Here is a 22,434-nt window from a genome sequence, read left to right on the forward strand (position 1 = left end):
GAGTTGCTTTTCAGTCCTCACAAATTTGATCAGGCTTTATCCATTTCCAAGATATTCATCAAATTTTTTTAAATTCTTGAGAGCCTATGAATGAAGAGTAGGGTACTAATTACAGTGGATGGCAGAAAGAAGGAAAGGAACCCTTTCTTTTATTCTCTTCTAGTAGGAGGTAAAGCACTAGATTTATTAAATGTAAATGATAATATAAAGCAACAAAGCAGAAATGTTACAATAATTAGGTAATTATTCTAAAAGGTGCAAAAGAGAAGAGATTATTGTGAGTTGGCTAATCTGTGAAGCCTTAATCGAAAATGAGAATGAAAACTGGATATAAAGGAATGGCTGTAATGTACACAGACAGGGAAACTTTCATATTAAAATAATAATTTAGCAGAAAGTGAAGAGACAGGAGCATAAGGTAAAGAAAACGAGTAGAAGAGTATTAATTGCATTTCTGTCTCTTCCCTCACAGGAGAAATCGGGGAAATGCTGGGATTAACCACATGATTATTTCTGGCCAGAGCTTTTAATTCTAGGTCAAGATCCACTGGAGCTCCTTGACCCTCAGCCACAAGGATTGGAAGTGTTGCAACATCAGCCTGGGTATAAGGGCAGTGTGGATCAGAGGTCCAACTGAGTCTGAAAGACAGGTAATATACATTTCTTAACTTTAAACCACTGAGTTGGGGAGCTGCTCCTTACTACAGCATAACCTACTCCATCCTAACTATTTCACAGAAGAAAGAGAAGAATAGTGAAAGAAAATTAAAGAGATTATGGACAGTTTAAATGTCAGGCTAAAATGTTTGAAATTTATTAAAGAAATAGTAGGAAATCATTGAAAGTTTATGAAGAAAGGAGTTACTCAATGTAGAATTTTAAGATTAATGTAGTCACAGCAATAAATCACAGAGTGGGAGACCAAAGATATGGATACCAGTTAACAGGCTATTGCAATAACTCAATAAAAAATATGATATGTTCTCTAAACAGAAAATAATGAAAATTCAAGAAAATAAAGAGAATAGTGAATGATGATCTAGAACAGCAAGCCTAAATGCTAGGAGAAATGTAGGTTTACAATTAACAGATACAGAATAGTTCAATTGGGAGAATTATATAGTTTCATTAATAATAGTATCATTATCTTAAATTGGTTTTGAAAGAAAAGATTATTTTAGATGTGTCAGGTTTGTGACTGGGGTCAGTTAAGTCAATCTAACAGGAAAATGGAGATGTGGGAACATAGAAAAGTTCAAAGGTCAATGGTGGAGAATTAGATATGGGAACCATCTGCATATTGGCTGGTTTAAGTAGTTGTTGAGAAATTGCACAGTGAGAAGCAATTTGGGGAATACATCAGTCTGTGATTGATATGGTACACAAGATTCACAGATGAGGAACCACTGTTTTCACCCTGAAGTAAGGGACACTGCAGCCAACAGCACAGCTGAGGTCTGACAATGGCATAAGACGTGCCAGCTTCCTACACTTTTGTTTGTTAGAGCTATTTCTTCTACCCATATCACTATAGAAAAGAATCACTTCCATATTCCCCAGGGCTCATAAGTGCATCTCACTGACAGAACCTTAAATATATACAGGATACTAGTCCTAAGTGTCTTTAAAATGTAGTGCTTAGATTAATAACTCATGTAATATCATAAGAATAAGGGTTGTTGGAACATAAGAAGATAGACCTGAATACTGATCAAAACTAGACAATGTATCCAACCTATGGGGTTATGATAATAAATTCAGTTACATTTGTACAAATTTTGAGGCTCCCATGAGACATTAAAGTAGAGAAATCTAATATCTCTTAAGCAATTAAAAAAAATAAAAAGATTCTGGGCAGGGCACCATGGCGCAGGCTTGTAATCCCAGCAGTTTGGGAGGCTGAGGCAGGAGGATTACGAGTTCAAAGCCAGCCTCAGCAAAAGCAAGGCACTAAGCAACTAAGTGAGACCATGTCTCTAAATAAAACACAAAATAGGGCTGGGGATGTGGCTTGGTGGTCCAGTACTCCTGAGTTCAATCCCCAGTACCAAATAAATAAATAAATAAGATTCTGAGACCTTCGCTAGAGATCCAGATTGGATACCAACACTTAGGTAATAATTGAAGCCATGGAACTAAGATCATTTGGAGAAGACTCAGATCATTTAAAGTGATAAATCCCCATCTGGTGACCACCAGCTTTTTTTTAAAAAAAAAAAAAAAAAGAGCTTACATTTAAAAAAACAAGAGGAATATAGGGCAGTAGCACAGAACTGTTACCACAGCAACCTAAGAGGCTAAAGCAGTAGAATTGCAAGTTCTTCACAATTTTCAAGACCCCGTGCAAAATAAAACAAGGAAAAACAGACATCAAAGAGAATTTACTTGTTATTAGTCTTCATAGCACACCATTTCTAACAAAGAACTTCCAAGTATTATATTTGAAGCACTGTAGATTAACACCATATAGCTAAATTGAAAGAGTAATAGTAAAGATGTGATTTGAAACAGGAAGAACTGAACAAAACTGATAACCAATGAATAAAACTTCCCAATGGGAATATGCATTATATATATTTTTTAATGGAATTAACTGATAATTGATATTGAAATAAGATTTTTATTTCTAAAAATTGAAATTGTTTTATAACCTTAAAACTTGAACAAAATATTTTTTTTCATGCTATTTTTCTACTTGGAGCAGTTGCATTTTTTGAAAAAGTATTTCAACATGAGCACTTATTCTTTCTACATAGTATTAGGCATTATGCAAGATCCAAAGATAAATAAGATATTGACCTTGTCCTCAATGAGTCAAAAGTTATTGTCAGGCGTGGAGGCGAACACCTGTAATCCCAGCAGCAATGGAGGTTGAGACAAGGAGAATCTCAAGTTCAAAGCCAGCCTCAACAATAGCAAGGCACTAGGCAACTCAGTGAGACCCTGTGTCTAAATAAAATACCAAATAGGGCTGGGGATGTGGCTCAGTGGTCAAGTGCCTCTGAGTTTAATCCCTGGTACCAAAAGAGAAAAAAGTTATAAAATTAATATGTAACTTAAACATATATTTTAATACATTAATGCTGTTGTTATGAATTACAATTACCCATTGGAGTCATATTCATTGTTTAGAATAACTTTTTATTTTAAATTTTTATTATTTTTAAAGACTATAAGATAACCTTCAACTAAGTAATAGCTTCCACAAAGATTTTCCAATGCAAAAGATTTTTACAATAATTTATATTTCTCCTCAGATTTGGTCAAAGATTGAAATTATATTTAAAATACTCTCCTTTTTTAGTACTATATTATTCTTATTTTTAAACAGTTATCTGAAAAAAAATATACTTGTGCAAGGCTTTATGAGGCATAGCTATAGTCCCAGCCACACAGGAAACAGAGATAGGAGGATGACTGGAGCCCAGTGATTCAAAGTCATCGTGGGCAAAACAGAAAGATCCCATCTCAAAAGAATAAAAAAAGAAGAATATATCTGAATCTTTTGGTAATTCAAATTAAAACCTATCCATAAGCTTTATGAGACTACTTATATAATAAAATATATGCTCAGCCATTAACAGGTAATAAAACATACCCATCGAATTTGAAGCCTAATACTGTTAATGGTTAATAAATAATTTCATTAATCATGCTTCAGTTACACTTCCATTGTCAACACTAATTATTTGTTTTTCTAAAGCCAGAAGTTTCTACTTAATTAGGGTTATTAGTGGTAATGAGTAATGAAAATATATTTGATATTTCACAATGCCTACATTAGGCAACAAATCAATAATAGACAGAATTTTCACATAGAAATATCAATTAATTAGGCACATAAATATTGACTTTTAAGAAAAAGTCAAAAATTAACTTTCTTCAAGACTTATTCTTTATGTGAGTTTGTGTGTGTATGTGTGTGTGCATGTGCTCCATTAGTAGAGTGAATATGATTACAAAACTGTAAATATCTAAGTAATCGATATTTGTACAGACTTAGAGAACTGTAGTTTGGAGCTTATTATTTTGCTACATTGTTTGACTCAGATATTTAGGGATAGTTATTGATTTTTAGTTTAGTCCCAAAGTGGATTCTGAACACTGAGAAATCACAAGTACAGAAATCACTGTGTAAAGTTTCTGTTCCTAATGGGATTGTTAGCTCTTGTTTGTACTTTGACTGGATTTCAATAGAAAACAAAGAAGAGGTCCTGGGAACAGTTTGCTCCTGTTGAGCTACATAAAATTCCAGCATGTCCTCTGTAGTCACTTAAAGCAGTGAAGTCACAGGGACAAATCCCAGCCAAGTTAGATAGAAACTGAAAATAAAATACACAAGACAGTAAATAATAAAAATATCCTCAAAGCCAAAGTCCAAGTCAGAATCAGGGCCAAGAGTTGGAAGCTGGAAACACCAGAGTGTTTTTACCAGAGTGAAAACAGCTGGGGGAAAAATAAGGATGATTGTGAACAATTCCTGGTAACCACTTTGTGATATCCACTCCTCCACTGCATTTCTGTGTGAAATAGGTTGGGGAGGGTATTGCAAAAGTGGAGTGAACATCTTTCTAGAAAGCCAACTTGGGACAGAGTCAAATCAAGCAAGAAATAATAATAATATTGTATTATTTTACTGCATCCGTATATTTTATATATGTGCATATTATATACATACAAAATAATATGGGTTATTATTTTAATATTAAAATAGGAAAAATAGATGTTTCTTGAGATTATAGATTATTCATAACATTTACCTTTTTTCTGTAAATACAAAATCATAGGAATAGTTAATAGTAAACTATTAGGAGTAATTTACAGTAGGACTAATTAAATAATATGTGTAAACAATTGATATTATGTTTCGGTCATCCAAAGAGCAAATTATTTTAACCTTTCTAAACTTACTTGGATATTTAAATTTTATAGGCTATAGTAGTGTGTACTCTTTTTCATTTTCCTAGTTTCCCTTAACTTCTCAAAATTCAAAATTCATTTTAGATAAATACATAAAGGATTGGGGATATAGTTCAAGGGTAGACTGCTTGCCTGGCACATGTGAGGCTCTGGGTTCCATTCTCAGTGCCACAAAAATAAATAAATAGATGCATAGAAACATAAAAATTGCACATATTTATGGGGTACCATGTGGTGTTTTGGTTTATACATACATTATATAATGTTAAAATCAGTGTGATCATATCTATCTCCCAAAACATTTATCGTTTTTTATGGTAAAAACATTCAATATCTGTCTTCTAACTTTTGAAATACACTGCACATTATCATCATCTATAGTCCCCTGTTGTGCAAGAGCATACCAGCTGTTCTTATACCTAACTAAACTTAGAACTCATTGATGAAACTTTGTCTTACCTCCCACCCCCCTACTCTCTCCAGCCTCTGGTAATCACCATTCTACTCTCAACTTTTATGTAAAATCCACTTTTTTTTTTCTTCCATGTCTTATATTTATTACTAGGCACACAAATTCTCCTAAGCCATCGAGTCCTAGGAAAATAAATTTCTCTGAAGTGTGATTTCTAATGCTGTCTGTAAAATCTGATGATATTTATTGCTTAAAATACAAGTCTGTCTAGATAATGCTTCAGACAACAGACCAATTACAGTAAAGGGGTTATGTTATTTAAGTCAACAGAAACCTGCTTTATTCAAAGACATTACATCCTGTGTCAGGCACTAAGCCAGGCTGTGCCTCTGTCCATGGTTCAGATTCTTTTTGGAATGTAAATATAATCCCAGGTCACCAAATGTCCTCTACTGAGATCCAACTGGGGGGGTCCCAGCCCACCAGTAAAGGGAGCTGGTTTCTTGTCAAGTTCTGCCCAGTCTCAATAGTTTGAATGGCATGACTAAATTTGCATGGTTATTTCTCCATTGGCAAAGTCATCTGGGTTTCTTCCTTATTTTGTATTTTCTTTTTTTTTAGATTCAACATGTGAGTCAGCTCATGCAATACTTGTCTTTCTGTGCCTGGCTTATTTCACTTAACATAATGATCTTCAGTTCCATTCATGTTGTCACAGTATGAAGATTTCATCTTTTTTTAATGGCTGAATAGTGTTGCATTATGTTTATCTTCCACATTTTTTTATGAATTCATCAGCTGATGAACACTTAGATTGTTTTCATTTCCTAGTAATTGTGAATAATGCTGCAATAAACATGGAAGTACAGATGTCTCTTCTACATCATGATTTCATTTCCTTGGGAATATATACCCATTAATGGCCTTACTGGATCATGTGGCAGTTCTATTTCTAAATTTTTGAGGAACTTCTATACTGTTTTCCATAATGACTATTCTTTTTTTGGGGGGGGGCGGGGGGAGGGAGGTACAGGATTGAACTCAAGGGCACTCAACCACTGAGCCACATCCCCAGTCCTATTTTGTATTTTATTTAGAGGCAGGGTCTCACAGAGTTGCTCAGCACCTCACTTTTACTGAGGCTGGCTTTGAACTTGTGACCCTCCTGCCTCAGCCTCCCAAGCTGCTGGGATTACAGGCGTGCACCACCATGCCCATCTGATAACTGACATTCTTAATGAGAGTGTTGAGGGCTCCCTTTTCTCCACATGGTTGTGAGCATGTGTTATGTTTTGTCTTTTTAAGAATAGTCATTTTTACTGGGACAAGGGAATATTTTATTGTAATTTAGATTTTCACTTTCCTGATGAACAGTTTGTTCATATGCCTGTAAGCCACCTGTGTGCCTTCTTTTGAGAAATATATGCTTAGGTCTATTGCTCATTCTTCAATCAGTTACTTTTTTTCTTTGCTGTTGAGTTTTGGGAGTTTCTTATATACCCTGGGTATCAAATCCTTATCAAATATATAATTTGCAAATATTGTATTCCATTCTGCTGATTGTTTCACTTCTGCCAATTGTTTCTTTTGCGTGCCAAAGTTTTTTAGTTTGATATAATCCCATTTGTCTGTTTTTGCTTTGTTTCCTGTGCTTTTGTGGTCTTGTCCAAACAATGTCCTGAAGTGTTTCTCCTATTTGATTTTAGGAGTTTGGCAGTTTCAGGACTTAAATTATTAATCCATTTTGAGTTGATTTTTGGAAGTGGTGTGTGTGAGAGAGAGAGTTCTAGTTTCATTCTTATGAATATGGATATTTAATTTTTACATTTATTGAAAGGATAATAATTTCTCCAATGCATGTTCTTAGCCCTTCATTAAAACTCAGTTGGCTGTAGATGTATGGTTGTGGTTGGACTCATATGCTTTCTATTCTATTCAATTGACTGGTGTGTGTTTTTGTTTATATCACATATGTTTTGCTTTTTTTGTGTGTGTGTGGTGCTGGGGATTGAACCCATAGCTTCTTGCACACTAGGCAAGCATTCTACCACTGAGCAATGCTCCCATTTATACTCTTACATACAAAAAAGTAGATATTGTGTACTCTTAAGATTCATTAATGTAATCTTAAGAGGGAATGTATAATTACAATTAGTTAAATAGAGATTACTCATATTTAGTAAAAATATTAACAAGTTTCTCTTTGTCCCAAGATGTTTTTATTCTTTCTAGTTCTTTTTCCAACAATATTTCTCTGAACCAATGCAGTCTTTAGGCATCCTTCTTTCATTTTATGTAGTGGTAAAATTTAACATGAACATAGATTTCACTTTGATTTTCAGCTCTGTTCTTATCAGACCCACACTGCACTGATGCTTGGTCTCAGTCCAGATTGATATTATCCCTACATCTCCAGCTCCTCCTTTCATGTGTATGAAATCAAATGTATCATTAAATACTTTACCCTTTGAGAAAACTGAAAAGTAATAAATAACTTTTGTTATGAATAATTCAGTTCTATAGATAAGATAGCATACTCCTTACAACAGTGCTCTGTGCATGGTTCTTAGGAAATTTAGTGGTAAGATCTTCATTAATTTTGGGAAGAACTTACAGATAGAATGGTCTTCAACAAAATTTCTCTTTGCACTGTTTATGGAATATGCAGATAGATAAGCAAATTCTACCATGTATTTGATAAGATATCAGCACTCTTTTGTGTTTATTGAAAGGATAATCATTCATCCTGAAATCTTCATAGAAATCAAAATGTTTTGAAACTCCATTTTTCAAATCAAAATACCCAAGAACTAGTGGGGATATTTTTGTTGCTGTGATTTGAAGTATCAATATACTGTTGAAAGAACGAATTCTAGAAAGATATCAAAGAATCATTTCTCTAAGTTGCTCTAAAAATTTCTCTCTTCTGGGGTTAGATTCATAGGATATTATAAGATGAATTATGACCTCAGAAACTAACTTTCATAGAGCAGATGAGGGAATGACACAATAATGTGTGTCCTTTCCTGTGGTATGCTCAAGCAAATTCAGGAGCTTCTGTTTTTCAGCTGAGCATTGGTTTCTTTTTAGGAGATGAAAAATCTTTGCTTGAACTTCAGTACTTACCTGTCTCCTCCCGACTCAGGAGACTCACACTCCACATATGCTTTTGCATCACCTTCACAATCACACCCAGCCCCATACTGTTTTCTGACTGTCATGTGGTCATATTTAGGATATTTGCCTGTGTTGTCCTTACAGCTCTCATTTAGTCACACTTTGTTTTCATGATGTCTAGGTTATGCTGAAATTGATTTTAAAAATCACATTTTCATCTTCTAAAGTTAAAATAGCACATCTCAGTTAAAAGCAGTTAATCCATAGGCAAAATCAAAGACAGACTGTTGACATTCATACTTAGGATCTTCACCCAATTTAATCCCATCCATTGCTGTGAATTACAAATCATAATCACCAACATCAGTGAGCAGAGGAAAATGAGTGGGGAAAAAAATAGAGACTAGGAAGGGTAGATGTGGAATAGCATATTCATCTAAAACTAAAAACATTGTGGCATCAACCCCTAGTGTGGCAGCACCATTGACTTTCACACGTACCCCTTAATCTTCTACACTTGTGTTTGAAACCAGGACTGCTCATATTCTAGGGAGGGACTTCCTGGGACTTGAGACTTCCAGTGCTAAAATCTGAACAGGACCAAAAAGACTGGGGTGACTATTCACCTACCTAAGAGCCAGAGCATGGCAGCAGTCAGCCACATCTACTATTAAAATTTTGCATGAGTTAATCAGTGACCATTGATTATATAACAAAGAGTTCATTTAATCTGAGAGGTTGAAATATGTGAATATAAACTGAGCAATCATGTTTTGGAAAAACGTAGCACTTTCAATGTTTGTTCCTGATCCACTTTTGGTGAGAACAAACCTCTAGTTTGTTGATGGGAAAGATGGGATTTCTTCATAGACACCATTAGAACTTAAAGCATTTGATAGTTTGTCTCAATGACTAATCAAATATCAGGGTTTTTAATGCTACAATATGTGTAAACTCTAATAGACTTGAAATATGCCAATGGAACTTTTTTTTATTATGTTATAAGCTGTCATCTCTGAGGTCACAAACACAACTTTTAGCTAGCCTTCTTGATATTATGACAAATTTAAGAAAGCCTCTAGTAAACTGACTTGAACAGCTTTGCATATCACAAAAACTATATAACATACCTACACATTTGGAAAGCAACTTCACAGATAAGATTTCCCACAAGCTCAGACTTCCTACTTAAGCCCTTTTACAGATCTATAAACAAAAAGCTAGTAAGCTGGAAACTTGGCTCAAAGACACTCATGCAGTTTAAATTTTTAATGTTTTACTGGGAGCTCTTCTTTTGGGATCCTGCTGAACTAGGAGAACTTCAGAGCATCAAATAATGAACGAATGCTTCACCTTCTTGAAAAATATAGCTTGAGAAAAGGGTTCTTTAACCAAGACCAGGGTAATGGATTGTCAGCTTTACTATGAAAAAGCAGTGAATATCTAGTTTCATGCAGAAATTCAGAGAGTTTTACAGAATTCAGAATCCCAAGTCTTTGCGATGTGATGTGATCCCAATCACTGAACATAGGCAGGTAAGTTCATCATTACCTTTCCTTTCTTCCATGTACTTTGAATGAAAAGTATAGGAATGAGCGCTCTATACTTAATGCATGGCTGGTTTAAAACTGTATGAAGCAGCTTGGGTGGTAAAATGCTTATTTTTCAATTATTTTTTATAGAATTCTCTTTTTTCCCTTCATAATAAACAAAGGAAAGAAACCAGAAGTCAGAAAAACCAGAAGTTAGTCTCAGCCCAGCTACTCTGTCTGACCTTCAATGAATCAGATGCCTTCATGAAGAGAGGTCCATCCATCAACCAGGCCAGCGGAGCAAATCCAGAGAATCAATGTCTCCAATGTGAATTTCCCCTTCCACTCAAGTATAACTACTTGATCAACTTTGAAGAGTCCTGGGAAAGATGGTTCCCCTCCATGCTCATAGTGTTAACGACATTGCCTGTGGTACTTAGAAGGATAGACTGTAAATAAACATGATAAGGATTATATAGATTATAGAAGTTAAAACTGAGGCTTGGGTGAGAAAAAGTTGTACATAAATAAGTGTTATAATGTAATATTTTCTTATATTTCTAGAATTTGGCTTTCAAATATTTAGAAAATCTTTCAAATAATAAAAAATAATAATACCCAATATTTACTGAATATTTAATATGTTCTAAGTGCTTTGTATATTGTTTCATTCCTCTCAATAATATTTTAGAATCAGTACCATTATTATATCCAATTTACTGAATGAAAAAACTGAAACACACAGATTTAAGTAACTTAAACTAAATCAAGGAACTAGTAAATTGACAGGCCAGGATCAAACCTTGTTTTTATCTTAAGAACATGTGATATATGAGTTATTTCCAATGGGTAATAACTGTAAATATTTTTGTTTCTTAAGAATACTTAACTTCAATAGTATTTCAACATGGTTTGCCCAACAGCTGTTTTGGCAATAATCTGTGTTGGCCAATATGACTGAAGTCATTAAAATCACTTAAGCCCCAGAAGTTTAAACAGACTTTGCTTCAGTACATTTATGCCCCCCAGCAAATTTCTTTCTTGCCATCCCTCTATCTTGGGGTCCATAGCCTCTTTAGTTTTAATAGGGCATCTGACAAAGAAGCTACAGTTTTAGGGCTTAATCATCATGCAGAGGGCTATTAGTGGGATGTTGTTTATCACAGATCGCTAGAAGGATGTATCTTGCATGGATCACTGGAGGCAAGCTGGACCACACAGATTTTCAGTTAAGTGTATAACTATTCTTCCTTGGGCTTTCTTTTATTCGTTAATTTCAGAAGGGAGTTTAGCAATTCCTATAACCACCTTGAAGTCATCATGAAGATCATTCTTGTAGACTTCATTTTAAATGTGAGAAATAGAGGCACAAAAAATTACTTTCTTTCTCTGACCACTTTCAAATTATACAGTCACAGTATGAATATTTTTTCAGCTAATTATAAATGTATACTTTGATTATACTTTATAACAGTTTCTTCCAAGTTCTAGATGTCTTACTCATACATTAGAGGAAGCAAAAATTCAATGAGTAGAGACTAAGATAAATTAGAGAACTCAAACCTTCATTTCAGGGGGTGGTACTGCCAGTCCCTACAGACTGTTGCCCTAAAGCAAGGACTGTACAAAAGCCATTATCTGAATTGTTATTTGCAATTTCTCAAATGTGGCATACTTCTATGCCAGCCAAACTTAAATGTATAAAAAACGTAACCCACAGGTCCCAAGTTTTAATGCTTTCACAGTATCAGACATTTGCTTTGTTTTTCATCGACTTTTTAATTGTATGAATTTACCAGAGGTTTCTGTCTGAATATTTTTGCATCACATAGTAAAAGAACAAAACAAAATCAAACAGAAAAATTAGCAACAGAATAAGTACTAGGACTCAAAGCCATCTGTGTTCTTTACCATCCTCTGAGCACATTGATTTTAGAAACTGTGTGATCCTGGGGAAAATAGATTAATACAGTTCTCCTTCCTCCATGGGGGCATTTCCACAACCTCCGGTGGGTGTGCTAAACTCCATATACACAATTTGTCTCTGATAAAACTTGATCTATAAATAAGGCACAGTAAAATTAACAATAAAAATTAATAATAAAATAGTTATAACAAGTACTGTAATAAAAGTTACATAAATATTCACTCTCTTCCTCCCTCCCTCAAAATGTCTTATTATACTTTGCTCATACATCCTCTTGTGATGATGTGAAATGATACAATAACTACCTGTTGAGATGAAGTAAGATAAATAACATGGGCAGTCTGAGGCTATTACATAAGGATTACTTGAACATAAGTCCTGCAATGATGTGCAGTTGATTTGATAATCCAAGGGTCTAATACGTGACAAACAGGCAGGTAGTATATACAGTGTGGACACACTGGGCAAAGGGATGATTCATGTTCTAAGATGAACAGAGTGAGATGGTTTGTGATTTACCATTCTACTCAGAATAGCATACAACTTTAAATCTACAAACTGTTTATTTCTGGAATTTTTTATTTAACATTTTCAGATAATTGTTGACTGTTAGATAACTGAAACCACAGAAAGTGAAGCCAGGGACTTCTGTATTTCCAGTTTACAGAAAAGGTAAATGAGAAGTTCCCACAAGAATTTCAGATCTAAGAGTGGAGATTTTTTAAATCTTTGTAAATATAGTTCTGAGATTCCAGGAATTAGGAGATCATTTTAATTCCATCTCCACTTTAATTAGTGACCTAAACTCCCTGTGCCCCTTACCTGTGAAAGTAACATGAATACGTGCCTTAAGGTCCTATCTTCAAATGGTTGTGATGAGTCCCCACAGCATCCAGGTAATGAAGTCCACACTGCAATGCTGCAATGTCCAGGAGTCAGTGGATGGCTGACCATGTAATAGGCAAGGGTGAGATTCCTGAGGCAGGAAATGGTCTGTCTACTACATCCGGCCCTGCTTAGACTTGGAGGGAAACACTGTGATCCCTCTCTGTAGTGTAAGAGGGATCTAGCAAGATTAGGCAGAGCCCAGAGAAGAGCCATAAAAATAATTAGGGGGTTAAAAAAATTAAACGAAGAAGGAGAGATCAAAGAAGCCAGGGCTACTAGTCCAAATACAAGAAAACTCCTTGGTAACATGGCAACGGACCTCAAGACTTCCTGTGAAGGAGCTCCTCCCCAGCTCTTTTCCATCCATCACCACAGAGATTATAACTGAAGTACATGAATTTAAAGTGCTTCAGAAATTTCACATAGGTCTGTAGAGGAGCTTTTCCAGAAGCAGAAGTAGCTGAAAACATTTTTGTCTAGTGCATTTCTTTCTGAAGAGCTTTTTAAAGTAATCATCTCTTCTAGACAAATTACTGTGAATTTTGGGTTTTTTTCTAAGTCTGGGTTTTAGACTAAATTGTTGGTTGTTATTTTATTTTTATATTTTTTGTGAGAATCATAAACCTCTAAGAATTTTGTGAAAGCAATAGATCATCTCAGAAAAAAATGCACATGTTCACAAAGATTCTGAAGTTTGTAAGAAGCCTGGGTAGGATGATACCTGTGAGGTCTTACAGCTCCACAATTCTGAGGGGTGCTTTGCAATACCTGGGATAAAGGAACTCTGTGATCTGAATAGCACACTCTTATCTCCAATTATCTCTGACTTCTGGGATCAGGCTGGAATCCCTAAGCTGCCATTCTTCTTGCTCTACATCTCTTCTAGACACTAGCAGTCCACAGCTGAAACAGTGCATGCTGCCGGGTCAGGAAAAGAGGGAGCACAGTATAGCAAATATAGATATTTACTGCTCCAGCAAACACCTTTCCAAGCTCTCTGATGCTCCAAGCCTCAAGGCTCGCTCTTGGGAACCATGGCTGTGCCCACACTCCATATGCCCTTCATCAAAAATCAGCCAAAGCTGCCACACTGAACAAACACTTCAGGATGAGGGAGAAAATCACTGGGCCCTTCTTGGCTCAGCCTAGCCAAGCACATTAAGGCTAGCCTGGCTGAAGCAGTATGTCGATTGTTTAATTACCTTGAAGCCAATGTTCCTTACCAATTTGAGTATGGGAACATCAAATCTGAAGACTGGCAAAACCGAAAGGCTTCATGCCTACGTTTGTGTCTCCCCTAGAGCTTTTGAAGGCTCCCCAAAGCTGGCATTCCCAACACCCACGGCAATCACTACCTTAAAGAAAATTTTAACTGAAAATTTTAACTTCTCCATCTTTAGAATTTCTCTATTGACCATTATTCATGAGTTAGTTCATATTTTAATGTGATTTTTTGTTCGTTTATTTTATATTTTATTTTTTATTCTGATTTGTTACACATGATGGCAGAATGCAATTCATTTCATATTACACATATAGAGCACAATTTTTCAAGACACTGGTTGTGCACAAAGTATTTTCAAAGTATTTTTGTGTCTTATACATGTACTTAGGATAATGATGTCTAACTCATTCCACCATCATTCCTATACCCTTGCTCCCTTCTTTTCCCTCCCTATCCTTGCCCTACCTAAAGTCCCTCCATTCCTCCCATGTCGCCCCCATCGCCATTATGCATCTGCATCCTCATATCAAAGAAAACATTCAGCCTTTGACTTGGGGGGATTGGCTTGCTTCACTTAAGTTCTCCAACTTCACCCATTTACCTGCAAATGGCATGACTTTATTCTCTTTTAATGCTGAGTAATTTTCCAATGTGTATATATACCAAAGTTTCCCTATCCATTCACATACTGAAGGGCATCTAGGTTGGTTCCACAGTTTAGCTATTGTGAATTGTGCTGCTATAAACATTGATGTGGCTATGTCCCTGTAGTATGCTGTTTTTAAGTCCTTTAGGTATAAACTGAGGAGTGGGATACCTAGGTCAAATGGTGGTTTCATTCCTGGTTTTCCAAGGAATCTCCATACTACTTTCCAGATTGGCTGTACCAATTTTCAGTCCCACCAGCAGTGTATGATGTTTTAATGTTTTACAAAGCCATTAGAGAAGCATTACAGCAAAGAACTCACACTTTGAAATCAGAATGAGTCGTTTCAAGCCCCACAGCTATTACTTACTAGCTGTGTGACTTTGAGCAAATTTCTTGATCTGTCTATACTTGTTTCCTTCTATGTAAAATAGAGGAAGAGACAATTCTCCTTTCATATAATTGTAAAGATTAAGCGAAAGAAAATGCACTAAGTTCTTAAATATGTGCCTGACACATACTAAGTGCTGTCTACAGTAGTGTTGCTGAATATTTTCTCACACATTATCTCATTTGCTTCCTATAACACCACTTGTTGGAGGAGACAGGACGGAATTAACTTCATACATATTGAAAACAAAACTTCATAGCTATTCAGTAACTGATCACAGAATCATAGAGATTAGAGTGGAATGTTACTATTTCCCTATTGTGTCATTAACCCTTTTAGATATTTGTAAAAGTTGTGGACTTTTACAACCACCCCTGTGCACACCTACAAATCTTTCAAATTTTTGCCTATGATTTCAAATACTCATGTAAAAAAATGAAGCACATTCATAAAATATCCATGAACTCTACTTCAGAATTCTCTGTTCATTTCAATAATTTCAGAAGTCCCTGTTCTTTTCAATAATTTCAGAAGTCCCTGCTCTTTACCAAGGAAATCATTCTTTCTATGTTAGGTTTATTTATTTGGTTTTTTGTTTGGTTGGTTTGGTTCCATATAGGGAACTGAATTAAGGTACATTCTACCATGCAGCTACACCCCCTGTCCTTTTTTTTTATTTTTAAGTTTGAGACAAGGCCTCACTCAGTAAGTTGCTGTCAGTCTGGATAAATTGCTGAGGCTGGCCCTGAACTTAGGTTCCTCCTGCCTCAGACTGCCTATACACTGAGATTATAGGTGTGCTCCACTGTTCCTGGCCATTTCTTATGTTTCTTTCCCTATATTTAAAATTCCTGTCTGTCAATGATTCTCAATATGGCAGCTAAAGCACTCAAAGCATTTGAACTACTAGTCCCCTGACTCTCCTTCTCCACCTGAATCAGTGAGCTCATTCCATCTGCGCCTGAATCAATGCCCATTACCTCAATCTCTGCATCATTTCCCATTGGATTCTTGGTTGCTTTCTGCTCCTACAAAAACAAAGGTAATGAGCCCCAGTTGCATTTCCACTCTAACCCTTCTTAACATACACCAAAACTAAAGCTGGCCTGATCAAAAATTGCAGCAATTCAAGCAACTGCCAACATTTTTGAGGTTCAATCAGTCCATCTTTATCTTTTCCTTCTAGTTTTTTCTTTTTCGTTTTTTTCCTGGAAAATTAAAGTCTATGTTACATGTAAACTAATTTAACCCAAATCGTTAGGATATTTTTGTTCTTGTTTTACTATCATTTTCTCTCCAAAACATTTTATCTGTCAGTATCATCATTAAATTTAGGTTATTTCTACTTGCTAGCTCTTCAGATTTCCATGTGAGCAGACAGTGAGGAGAAAAAGAATGCATTTACCAGGAATTTGACAAGATAATCTTGTCTATCTCCGTTACTTTCTGTTAATGAGTCATCTTCTTAGAAGACAGGCAGTTACCAGCATTTTGTACAGTTTATGTCAGCTGAATTTTATGCAATCCCAGAACACAGAAATAACAAAAGATTTCTAACTCTGGAGTAATTGACACTCACTGTAGATTCCTAAGATTCTTCAGATTCACCTAACAATTCCTTAATAAAGTACAATTATGCCCTCAGCCAGAGCAGTGTAAGCTTTGCCTGAAAATCCAAACTTGCTCACAAGGAAAAAGTGGTCTGTCAAACTCTGGGAATAAATTTGGTATTAACACAATTTGTTGATGCTTCAATCTCAATTAAGGCCATTTTAATTTTGGTAACTTTGGAATGGGTTCCAAAAAATTGAAGTAAACGATACTTCATGATTCATCAATTCTAAAATATATATAAAAAATACTTCTTAAGATAATAAAGTGCTGCAAACCTTTCTATGAATTTATGAGCCATAGAGTGATATCTCCATGAGAAAAGAACTTTTCAAACTACTATAAAATAAATAACCACACCATTAGCTTCATTGTCATGCAAAACAGAAAACATAAATAAATCTTTTGAATCGGTGCAAGATGTTCTCAAGAAAGAACAGAAGATAATTAAACCATAAGAAGAACACAGCTTCCAGAGGAGCCAACTACTCTTTGTTTCCTTTCTCCCAGAATTACTTTAAAAAGGAAAAACAGAGGTCAGCACTGAAGACGTCTTCAGTGATGGGTACTCAGAATAGAGCAACCCACCATGATAGCATGGAGCCTCATCCAAGAGTAGGAGCAGTTCCCAGTCACTTCTACAATGTAGTTCTACAACACTCATCAACCTCTGAAAAGGTCTTCCAGAGAAACAGATCTATAGAATATAGATGATATACATGATAGATGGATGGATGGATAGACAGACAGACAGATATGTGGATTATTTCACATGATTATTGAAGCTAAGAAGTCCCACATTCGGCCTTCAGCAGACTAGAGGATCAGGAAAGCCAATGGTAAAATTTAGTCAATGTCCAAAAGCCTGAGAACCAGGGATCTGCTGGACTAAGGCCCAGGCCAAGTCTGAAGGTCCAAGAGGCAGAAGTGTCAATGTCCAAGGACAGGTGAAAACGGATGTCCCAGTTCAAATGGAGAAAGCAAATTCACTGTACCTGTACCTTTTTGTTCTACTTAGCCCTTTAATGGATTGAACAATATCTGCCCACATTGGTAAGGGCAATCTTTTTACTGTCTACTAATTCAAATTCTGATCCACTTCCAAAAACAACTCTTCAGAACATCTAGAAACAATATTTTACCAGTTATCTGGATATTCCTTAGCCCCATCAAGCTGACACATAAAATTATCCATCACAAGTTCTATGTTACCAAATAATCATTGTTTCAACAGTTACTGAGCACTTACCAGGAATTAGATATTTTCTTAGGCAGAAGGAGAAAAGATAAGTTGGGCACAGTAGCACACACCTGTAATCCCAGTGACTCAGGAGGCTGAGGCAGGAGGATCGCAAGTTCAAAGGCAGATTCAGCAAAAGCGAGGCACCAAAAAACTCAGTGAGACCCTGTCTCTAAATAAAATATGAAAAAAAAAGGCTGGGATGTGGTTCAGTGCTTGAGTGCCCCTGAGTTCAACCCCCAGTATGCTCCCCCCATCAAAAAAAAAATAAGGAAAAGATATATATCCAGCATCTCTATTGTTCCCATGGAAATATAAAAATCATCTGCAGTATAATAAGTGGTATAAGATATATATCAGCTGCTAGGGCAGCCATCATCTAACACATATTAAGCAAGGAAAGTGCCCCAAGACATAACACCCACAGACTAGAGACTATCTCAATCTACAAATCTGCAAATAGTATGGGTAGTCTTAAAGACCTTTAAGGATATGGATATAAGCATCAGATCCAAAAATCAGTGTCATGTTAAAGCCAAGAATTAAAAACCCTGAAATTGAATCCAGCACCACTCTTATAACCCTATGAAGGAGTAAAGGTTTACAATTACATAGCACATTGAATTTTTCAAAACACTTTCTAAAAAAATATTATGCCTTTTATGGTGTTTAGAGGAAAGACAGTATTGTTCTCATTTCATTACATATTTACTCTCTAAAGTATATTATTTATTACGATGATGGCTTTATGTATCTTATTATTACTTATCCATAGATTATGTAATAATATATGCCAAATATAATACAAACACCAAAAGCATACATTATATATAAAGAGTAATGCATTATATATCAATGCCACATTTTTGCATTTTTGTTTAATATTTGCATCTCCTATTAGAATTACACCACTGAGACCTTATCTGGTTTTTACATTGTTGTATGCTCATACTTATTTAGAAATGGGGATAAGCTGGCATTCAATACATAGTGGTTGAATGAATATTTAAAGAAATTTACATTTGAGAAAACAAGTTAAGTGACCAGCACACAAGGAATCTGCTAAGATATGGGAAAGACAAGATAGAATAAGTCTCTTGGCTCCTCTAAGATTCTACCAGGTTCCCCCCAATGTCACTAAGAACTTAGTGAAGAAAGGGTAAAGAAGATGGTATTTTCTTCCATCCCACTGTCTGCCCACACTTTCTTATCTCCATTATACCCACCCTCTCACAACCACTGGATCCATCAATCACAAAGGCCCTATGGATAGCACTTCAGGAAGCAGCACCTAAGAAGGCCTTGGCTTAAAGATCTGACACTTGCAAGCTTGTGACTCAGCACACTGCCTCCCTCTCCTCTGTAGCGAGCTGGTAGGATATGCCTTTGGTTAAATCCCACCTTAGTTACTAAAACAGTTTAAAAATAAAAACTTAAAAAGCTTCCCCTTTGATGGAGTTACAGAAGATAACGCTAAGTGAAGTTAGCCAATCCCCCAAAAACCAAATGCCAAATGTTTTCTCTGATATAAGGAGCTTCATAGTGAGGTTGGAACGGGGAGCATGGGAGGAATAGAGGAACTCTAGATAGGACAGAGGGGTGGGAGGGGAAGGGAGGGGTCATGGGGTTAGAAATTATGGTGGAATGTGATGGACATTATTATCCAAAATACAGGTATGAAGACACGAATTGGTGTGAATATATTTTGTATACAACCAGAGATATGAAAAAAATGTGTTCTATATGTGTAATAAGAATTGTAATGCATTCTACTGTCATATATAAATTTTTTTAATTAATTTAATAAATAAATAAATAAAGCTTTCCCTTTGACTTTGTATCACTCTGGTAAAACCATCAGAAGTAGAGCCAGACAAAAAATATCTAATACCCTATGCAATAACATTGGCATTGCTTTAATAAAAGAATTTTCATTTATTTAGACTTTATAGAATGCTTGCAGTGCTTTGTAGAATATAGCTATATGAGGAAAGCAAGAACCAACATCCAGTATGCACATAATTATTCAAGGCTTTACCTGAGCATAAGTAAACTAGGGAAGGTTCTTCTTTCCCCAAGAAATTTTTCCCATGATCTTTGTTTTGGTGCTTAGAATACTAATATTAATAAAGCCTTGGATTTAGGCACTGAAGATGATATTAAAACACAAATGGTCTTTTGTGGGGACCTCACAGTAAAGTATCATAATAAAAAACTGGGTCACATTAAAATATCAAAAAAGTTAACAATGGCTTTATTCTCAAAGAAAGGGATAGAAAACAGGGACATATAGGAGGAATAATTCCAAAATGTCCTTCTTTTTCTACTCTCAGTCCCACTGTTCTGTTTAAGCTCTGATCATCTTTTATTTTGATTATTAATTAGATCCCTTGTTCTAGTCTCTTAAATTTCCAAATCTCTGATTCATTCTCCAACTGACAAAAGAATGACAAATGTAAAACATAAATCTAATCATGTCATTCTCATTCTTAAAATTCATCTATAGGGGCTGGGATTGTGGCTTAGCAGTAGAGCACTCGCCTAGCAGGTGCGAGGCCCTAGGTTCGATCCTCAGCAGCGCACATAAAAATAAATAAATACAATAAAGATATTTTTAAAAAATTTATCTATAGTTCCCCATCCCTAAAACTGAAAGCCAAGCTCCTTAGAATGGCTGGGGATGTCCCACAATGGTAAAGCACTTGCCTAATATGCCCAAGACCCTGAGTTTGATTCCCAGCTTTGCAAACTCCTTAACATGTAAATACAGAGTCCTGTTTCCCGCCTACTTTTCAAGTCAGAAATTCATGTCCTCTCCCACGTGTGCCCACTTTGCTCATCAACCACTTCCAAGTGAAGTTGAAGAGGCCTTCCACTAACACCTCATTAGGCTTTTCAGTGTTTACAGCTCCATTGACAGTTTTAGTAATTAAAGTTTCAGACACCTTCCAAAATTCTGGGCTCTGTGCTCAGTGCTTTAAATATCCCATTTAACCTACCCCAAAATTAGATGTGCATACACCTTTTTTCTTTTTCTTTTCTGCAAGAGGAGACTGAAGCTTGCAGTGGTAAGCAACTTGCCCAAGGTGTTGGTAAATGGTGAAGTTAAACTTCATATCAGATCTGCTTAAGTCTAATGATTACTAAATACATAGAAATATATTAAATACATAAACTCAATTCAAACCCAACTTCCCTCAAATTTTGACTGGAAGAAGAGTTATTTTTGGACTCGTGACATTTTTGAAATAAGGAATAAGATCTTTTTTTCATATACAACTGTATACCAAGTACTGAACTCATTAGTAGTTCATTATAGATAATAAATATTTGTGTAGTGAACAAGTAAAAGATCAATTCTTGGGAAAAATCTATGCCATGTGTTTTCTTCTATATTCTTAAAGTATGCCAAGGTAAGCAACACTGGAAGAGCACTAGGTACCTGAATAATATATTAAATCCTCTAAAAGTTGTTAATACAATAACTATGCTGTGGAATGATTTCATTGGCCAGTTGAGGGACACTCTAAGGAGTTGAGGAGTTGGCAAATCATTTCATTACATTTCATTCTGTCTTTTTTTCTTCTAACCCTTGGGAGGAATGGCTTTCTGGAATAATTTTTTTCTGCATGAGACATTATGCCTTACTATTGGATTTGTGAATCATGGCACATTTCTTCTTGTATTATCTACTAGACACATTAGAGTCAAACCCCTATGCTGCAGTCTGGCTGGGCACAAATCACGAGCCACTGAAGCAGGAACAAACTTTATTTCTGAACTCCACCAGCACACTCCACACACGCCCCCCGGGAACTCCCCCAAATGCCACCCAGCTCCTCCAGGAACCAGCAACCGAAAATATCCCTCCTCCGGCATTTCCCCAACCAATGGGAACTCTCCGGGAATCCCCACGAGAGCTCAAGGGGAACTCAAAGGGAACTCCGCCAGAACTCAAAAGTCATCATCTTAATGGCTCGCTAGAGTCACCTCTCAACTGCTAATTCTGGCAAAAATGCCATGCGTCAACCCGACTTGGCTGTGGCCCTCAACACCCCTGAGCAAAAGTACTGAAGTTGATGGTATAATTTAGCCTAAATTTTGACTTAATTTTATAGCTCTACCTCTGCTTTCCACTCACCTAATTTCTTCAACTACAATCATGTTATACTTTGGGCCATTTATTCTTTTATTTATTTTTTTGGCAGAGGGGAGGTATTAGGGATTGAACTCAGGGGCACTGGACCACTAGGCCACATTCCCAGACCTATTTTATATTTTATTTAGAGATAGGGTCCCACTGAGTTGCTTAGCGCCTCACTTTTGCTGAGGCTGGCTATGAACTCAAGATCCTCCTGTCTCAGCCTCCCAAGAAGTTGGGATTACAGGCATGTGCCACCATGCTCAGCTGTTTATTCATTATTTAACAAGTCATCTATCTGCCTAAAGCTCTATTGTTGAGTTTTGTTGTTGTTCCATTAGTTCATTCTACACATAATCATGGATCACATATACTGTGCCAGGA

This window comes from Urocitellus parryii, chromosome 7, assembly GCF_045843805.1.
Source record: "Urocitellus parryii isolate mUroPar1 chromosome 7, mUroPar1.hap1, whole genome shotgun sequence".
NCBI classification, from domain to species: domain Eukaryota; kingdom Metazoa; phylum Chordata; class Mammalia; order Rodentia; family Sciuridae; genus Urocitellus; species Urocitellus parryii.